Source organism: Macrobrachium rosenbergii, chromosome 3 (assembly GCF_040412425.1).
Source record: "Macrobrachium rosenbergii isolate ZJJX-2024 chromosome 3, ASM4041242v1, whole genome shotgun sequence".
Classification (NCBI taxonomy): domain Eukaryota; kingdom Metazoa; phylum Arthropoda; class Malacostraca; order Decapoda; family Palaemonidae; genus Macrobrachium; species Macrobrachium rosenbergii.
In genome coordinates, this window is record NC_089743.1 from 20,208,698 (window position 1) to 20,216,197 (window position 7,500).

Below are 7,500 nucleotides of genomic sequence, written 5' to 3' on the forward strand. Positions count from 1 at the left end.
TATATATATATATATATATATATTATATATGTGTGTGTGTGTGTGCATGTGTATGTGTATGTGACACAACACACACACATACTACAAACACACATACATACATAATTGTAATAGCTAAACTGCCCTCTTAATATTTCGATTTCTTCGAATCCTGCTACTAACGTCAGAATTTCTTCATATCGTTCTTCCTTTGGATCTTTAGACTTTGTAGTAACAAGCGTATCCAATGAAGAAGTAGAGAAGTCAAGAGGGCAGTATGGTTATTACAATAATACATATATATGTATATATATATATATATATATATATATATATATATATATATATATGTGTGTGTGTGTGTGTGTGTGTGTGTGTGTGTGTGTGTGTGTGGATGTATGTATGTATATATACATACCGTATGTGTGTGTGTGTATTTGCATTTGAGCTCTGAGTTTACTGTATTTATGCTATTATATAACCTCTGTTGTTCATTGTTACATTAAAATTCTCCTTTAAAACTGAATTGAATTAGTATTTTGGCTCAGATGTCTCATTTTTGTTAACCATATGCAGGAATATGGCTAACATCTCAAGTTTATAGAATTGCTATCATATATATTTTGCCCCAGTGAACATCAAATGCCAGTTCATTCATTGCCGTTTTCCCTTGTATTCGTTATTGAAAGCAGTAAATGTATATAAACTAGGGATTTTCATTGGTTTTATTCGGTGACATGGTACTGTATTTTGTTTTACAGCAATTTCAATGACCTCTTGCGCACTGCCTGTCATATTGAGTGGAAACTATGAGGTGAGTTGAGAGTGAGGGGAGAGGCAAGCATTATATATGTCACGGTGTGATATTTCGAAACAAAAGTTAATGTGGCAACCTGAGCACGAAAGTTTCAGATGCATCGAATAATTACGAAATTTTGAAGTGATTGTCCCCACCGTGTTTCACATATGAAAATTTTTTTGATAACTATTATCTGCTTGGGTGTCCATCGTCAAAATATACCCGCGACGTTCTCGAGGTCTGACAGGTAGGCTACATGTTTTTTAGTCCCTTGACACGTGAGTGTGAGACCTCGAGGCTAACATGTCTGCCAGTAATATAAATTTGATGATATGCTTTCTTTTGGTATGGCACTTTAAAATTTGTTGTATTGTGAAGATTATTATCATCATCAGTGATAAACGCGCTCACATAGACGCAGCGGCAGTTAGGAAGTTCCAGTTGACTCATATATTTATATATGTATGTATATATATATATATATATATATATATATATATATATATAAAACTATGTATAAATATATACATATACATATGTATTAATATATATATTTTTATACATTACTATGTTTACACTTATGCATATATGTATATATATATAATATATATATATATATATATATATATATATATATATATATATATATATATATATATATATATATATATATATATATATATATATATATATATATATATATATAACAGGAAGATAGCGAAACCAGACTTCACGAAATGCCTGAAATTTCAGGCAGGTAGCAAAATGCACTTAGCGACATTTGATTCCCCAGGGCCAGGTACTAAACACGGAGAAATACATTTGACTTGCCAGGGGCTAGTACTAAACACGGCGAAACAGTGGAGGAGAGTCACTGTTTTGCCGTGTTTAGTACTAGCCCCTGGGGGGATCAGATGTCCCTAATTGCATTTCGCTATCTGCCTGAAATTTCAGGCAGTTCGCGAAATGCCTTGTTTCGCTATCTGCCTGCAATATATATAATTATATCTGTGCGTGGTTAGAGCGCTCACTTCACTTGCTGGGGACCGGGATCTGATTCTCTTTTCTCACGCCATGTATACAATACAGACATGTTTTTGGCAGCTTTTACATTTTTGTTTCCTTTTCAGTTAGACCCCACACTTCATTTTCATGAAGGCGACTTTGCTCAGCAATCCCTTCATACATTCGACTCTTGGCCTCCAGTTTTTATACAGGTTGTTAGCCAATTTATTTCACCTTCTCTTTGCGTGGGCGCTCTGGTTGATTAGTGCAGCGATCGTCTCATATTTACGAAGCCTTTGGATCACTCCCAGCCTACCACCCACTAACGCACTAACACATCCAGCTATATAAGGGTACCAGCGGCTGCTTGGGTCAAGAAAATGTGCATGGTACTAGCAGTTTCATCCCAGAAGACTTGCTGAGAAACTAAAAAGATGTTCCATTCTGGTGCCATGCCATCCTAAGGGGGGAAAAATGGGCTATGCTAGAAAATAGTTTGCCTATACACACACTCACACATATACAGTATATATATATATATATATATATATATATATATATATATATATATATATATATATATATATGTATATGTATATATGTATATATATGAATGCCTTTTTACTGTAATAACACAGTATAATATATATATATATATATATATATATATATATATATATATATATATATATATATATATATATAGTGTATGTGTCTTTGTAGGAAAATATTTCTTGTTTATTTTGATACTTCTAAAGGCAAATGTGAAAGAAGTAAAAGCATTCGCTGTTTGGAATCTTAACGAATTAGATGGTTGCCACGCTGCAGTTGATATAATTTTTTGACAATTTCTTGACTACTGGACCATTCCCTTTCCATATATGAATATATTCATTTTTGGAAAAGATTCAAGAATTTTCCTTCTGCTTGTCCTGCTTATGTATGCATGCATTCGGCCGTAATCGTACATCCTTTTTATTTTGTGTTGAACGTTGGTAATTTATCCATATGTATGAGAGCTTTGCAACATTTACCTTTTTGTAATACATATTGGTTTAAGGATGTGTTTTTAGTTTTCTGTCAAAGGAAATTATTGTGCCGGATTATTGTGCCGGCTTTGTCTGTCCGTCCGCACTTTTTTCTGTTCGCACTTTTTCTATCCGCCCTCAGATCTTAAAAAACTACTTAGGCTAGAAGGCTGCAAATTTGTATGTTGATCATCCACCCTCCAATTATCAAACATACCAAATTGCAACCCGCTAGCCTAAGTAGTTTTTATTTTATTTAAGGTTAAAGTTAGCCTTAATCGTGCTTCTGGCAACTATATAAGACAGGCCACCACCAGGCCGTGGTTAAAGTTTCTTGTTCCGCGGCTCTTACAGCATTATACCAAGACCACCGAAAGACAGATCTATTTTCGGTGGCCTTGATTATGCGTTGTAGAGTCTGACAGAAAACTCGATTGCGCCAAAGACACTTCGGCGCATTTTTTACTTCTTGTGTTTTTAATTGCTATTTGAATATTGGTAGAAACTGAGAATGAATATATAATATTCCTTACGTCTGCTTAGCTGTGTATTAATTTGCGAGTATTGTTAACGCACATTGAATTAATGATTAAGTAATTAGAGTTTGTTTTCTAGTAAAATCTATTTAATTTGTTTTTTCTGCCATGTTGTCCACATTAGTTATGGTTTCTTGTGATTGTCGTATAATTTGATTCTCTCTCTCTCTCTCTCTCTCTCTCTCTCTCTCTCTCTCTCTCTCTCTCTAGTGACAATTACAATAGAGCTGAATACGTGCATTTTTCTTTATTGTTAGTGGTGTACCAAAGAGATGTCGTGCATTCAGTCCGAAAGAAAGTGATGTAACGGTCTCATTTTGCCAGGAGACCTCCTGATGGCTGGATGAAAATGATCCAGAGCTCAAAAGGCTTTGGCAGATAATTGATTTCTGTGGTAGGATAGGAGAAGCTTAAGCCCAAAAGGATCAAATAGGTCTTTTCGTTGCCAAGCGTAAGCCGTGAAAAGGATGGAATGGGGCATATCGTAAAAAAAATAGTATATTTTGTGTTACTCACAAAGTTTAAGACTTATGAGAATAAATTTTTAGTCAGTTGGTTAATTGATTCCAGAAGTACACTGGTTTAACCTTTGGTAGTGAGGCATAAGAGCTCAAACTGGATGGTAGATGGTATACTATAACAGACTGCAGTTACCTCGATGTCAGAAAACCTAGTTGATCAGATGGTCTCTGGATTGGAAAACTAAAGTTTAATGAAAGTGAGAGCTGGGGGACCCCCATCTGATGAAGTATCAGTTAGGTGGAAATCTTAATGTTTCGTAAATACGGAAACTATACTTTTGGAAAAATAAGTATAGAAAACGTTAAGCTGATTCCTTGAGTCTTTCAATAAAAAATTCTGAAAAACTCTCTCTGATGAAACTTTGAGGGAAAACAGTTCATTGTTATGCATATGCATTTTCTCCTGAAGAAAGAATTAGGATCTTTGGTATACCCAGTGTTTGTTGGATTCAAAGGAAATAAACATAAGGAAAAATTAGAGACAGGGACAATAACAGAAAAAGATGGTTTAAAAGTGAGCTTAAAAATAGTTAGTACAACCCTGAGAGAGAGAATAAATAAATAACGTTTGTAAAAGTGAATTTGTTCTTGTATGTCTCGAGAGCTAACGTTGTACCTTATTTTACTTGTGTAATGTTGGAAACAGAGTGGAGATATCTCAACCAGTGTGACTAATTGGCCATGAAATAGACAGACAGAAAAGGAACTGAAAATAATCGTGGACATTTTCTCTTCCTTATTTCTTGTGACATGATAGATATTGTGAAACCGGACGGCCTTTTTTGGTTATGCTTTTAAGTAAAAAGAATTCTGTTTATGCGTGCGGGAATGAGGATGGAATCTGAAATATATATATATATATATATATATATATATATATATATATATATATATATATATATATATATATATATATATATATATATATATATATATATATATATATATATATATATATATATATATATATATATATATATATATATATTATTATATTCTTCTGGGGCCAGTTGGAAGAATGGGGTTTTGCTTACTTTAATTAACTGCCTTGAAAGCCAACACAAAACACCCAGAATGTAAGTGGTAAATGGAATGGAACACTGACTTACCTTGATATCATATCTAATTGAACAGAGAATTGGAGGTCACCATGGTTGAGGGGAAAAATTAACCAATTAGTTACTTTAAACTGAATTTACTTACAAATGAAGCAATCAGGAAATTAAGATGAAAAGGCTGACAGTGCAGCAAGCAAGCACACACAGTGTGCAATAAAATTAGACAACGTGTAGCAAATGGTAGAATAGAAATGGCTACTTGTTAAAGGATTTTGTGTATTTTTTGCTGTAGCACAACAGGCTGAGAAAGGGGAGGACCGTTTGATGTCCCGGACTGCTAAACAGAAGACTGGCACTTGGCAGGATGGCAGTTAGACGTCTAGGCTAGTTTTTTTTGTTTTATGCAGAGGCTCAGACAACATAGGACTGGATAATAGGTTCTGGAAGAGAATTCCAGGTTAGAATTCAAAACCGAATGAGTTTCTCTCACATGAACTTAAATAGGCACTATGGAGGAATTGATCAATTAAATTTAATTAGCCCATGGTAACACTATGGAGGGAATAATCTAATTCTGATCAGTGAATTGATTTAATTGGGGCTTAGGGTGAATCATGGGGCAGTTTGGTTGTTAGATTTTTTTATTTGACAAAGAGGGCTTTATTTAAGAGAATGAAAAGTTGGTAATTTGGAAAATGGAGAGAAATTCACAAGAAGAAACAGAAGCTGGCTTGGGACCGAATGCTTCCAGACATATCTTATTCCTTCTGCTTAGAGCTCGTAGCATTGATGAAATGGCCGCCCATCTTGCATTCCACTCCACCCAGAGAGATGGGAAAAAGTCCCACTTGACACAGTGGTGGTTAGCTGAGGAGAGTTCGGTGGCGTTCAGGCTCGGCCACCGCTTTGTTGTTGGGCTTGGAAAACAGGACATCGGCGATCTGAAAGCAGTCACACAGCCAGTGGGAGGTCATAGGGAAAATAGATCTTATGGTTAAAGACTTAAGAGTTAGGATAAAAGCCTAGCTACAGCCCGGATTCATCCCTATGTCACTAACGGCCCCCTGGCCCTCAAAAACATACGATGTTGGGGCTTAAGGAGCAGTATTGTTACCCCAGATCAGGTGATCGGGGGTGTTAGTCCTAACTCATTTCACTTCCCTAGTCATGGCGTCTTCTCAGCCACTGTTAAATTTGAATTTCTATCTAACTGGATGAAAGGGACGAATGGAAATACATAATATATATATATATATATATATATATATATATATATATATATATATATATATATATATATATATCGCCACCGGATTGCTAATGTTTAAGAACCTTATATATATATGTATATATATTATTGTGAAACCGGTTTTGGTTACGCTTTATGTAAAAAGAATTCTGTTTTGCATGTAAGTTAGGATGGAGTCTGATTTATATATATATATATATATATATATATATATATATATATATATATATATATATATATATATATATATATATATTTTTTTTTAATTGTATCACCACTGGATCGCTGACTCTTAAGAACCTTATGGGGAAAATACCAGACAGTAGGGGAGATAGGGCATACCCACAAATCAGGAGTGACAGAAGAATTTTAGCTAACCATTAACAGTCTCACTCTTTTCCAGGGATGGGCTTTTATGTGTCCCACAGGAACACATGTGAGGGGGTGGTTAGAGATAGCTGTTTCCCTGTCTTAATCCTCAGATTCAATTTATCTCCCGCAGAGGTTTCCAAACCTTCTCTGGCCGCACCTATTTCCTAATTCCCAGGTAAATGCTGATGTTGCAGCCCGAAACGATGCCCCCATCAACAACCGAGACCTTATAATGCCAGGGTCACCGCCAAGTTCAGTTCAGTTCAACTTAGACTAGTCCAGTCGATACTCAGTACGGATGACCTCTGCCCGTACACACCCAAGCCAGGGTGAGTACGGATGACCTCTGCCCGTACACACCCAAGCCAGGGTGACTGTGTAACGCACATTTTCTCATACTGGATTGATAGTGCTTATTCCCAGACGTCACTGATAACTTGGGTCAAATCGACACAAGGTTGTGTGTGCAAGCAAAACCAGGAAGCAATGAAGGTACGTTACTTGCCTCGGAAGGGAAATTGGTTGGCCAGTGTCTTTTTCTTTGATTCGTTTTTATCATCTCTCTCTCACTATTTTTATCGCTTCAGTAACTTCTTGTCTTTTCAACTTAATCAGTGAATCTACTACCCCAATGTGTAAAGTCTTTGACAGTGCATAATGTAATTCTCACCCCTTGCCAGCAAGTGAGGAGAGTAAAGTATCTCTCTCCAACTCCCTCATTTATTCCAGTATAGAGAGAGCGTAATCTCAGTGTTAGTCTTACCTGGAATTATCTCACTTCTAGGAGTGTTATCAGTGCTGTTACCAGCCTAGCCGTGCTTCTGTGTTCCCGACTGCCTGAAGAAACAGCCCCTACTGGGGCTCATAGAAATATTGCATAATTGGCTCAAGGGACCACTTGCACATGGCTGTTTTCCTTGGTAGTTTCTTCCATGTTGCGATTGTAAATAATG